Genomic DNA, 320 nt, shown 5'->3' on the forward strand with positions numbered 1-320 from the left:
CATAAAGCCTGGCCCAAAGTAGGAGATTAGAAGATTTTTACTGAATTAAACTGTGAAGTTTTATAGCTGAGCTTTTTCTGTCCCCCACAACAAGCTTTTCTAGGGCAAGTCTGTGTCTGCTTCATCTCTGTGGCTGCACCTCGGTACCTGGGTACAATCAGTTAATAGTCTCCATCTAGGACACTCTGTTTTGCAGTTTACAAAGCCTTCTCACAAACACCCCCTTATTCAGTCCTCATAAAATCAGGAAGAGGAAGGTAGAGATGGTTACAAGCCCATTTCACAGATGAAGAAACTGAGGCTTGTGGGGATTTTTTTTT

The 320-nt window shown here is 42.2% G+C and overlaps 1 protein-coding gene across 1 annotated transcript in view; it reads right to left on the bottom strand.

Moving 5' to 3' along the window:
* The window catches only part of TRIM63 (tripartite motif containing 63), a 16,649-nt gene that overhangs the window by 6,446 nt on the left and 9,883 nt on the right, over positions 1-320 (bottom strand). The gene's annotated exons all lie outside the window — the stretch shown is intronic.

Source organism: Otolemur garnettii, unplaced genomic scaffold (assembly GCF_000181295.1).
Source record: "Otolemur garnettii isolate 467f Iridium unplaced genomic scaffold, OtoGar3 scaffold00156, whole genome shotgun sequence".
Lineage (NCBI taxonomy): Eukaryota > Metazoa > Chordata > Mammalia > Primates > Galagidae > Otolemur > Otolemur garnettii.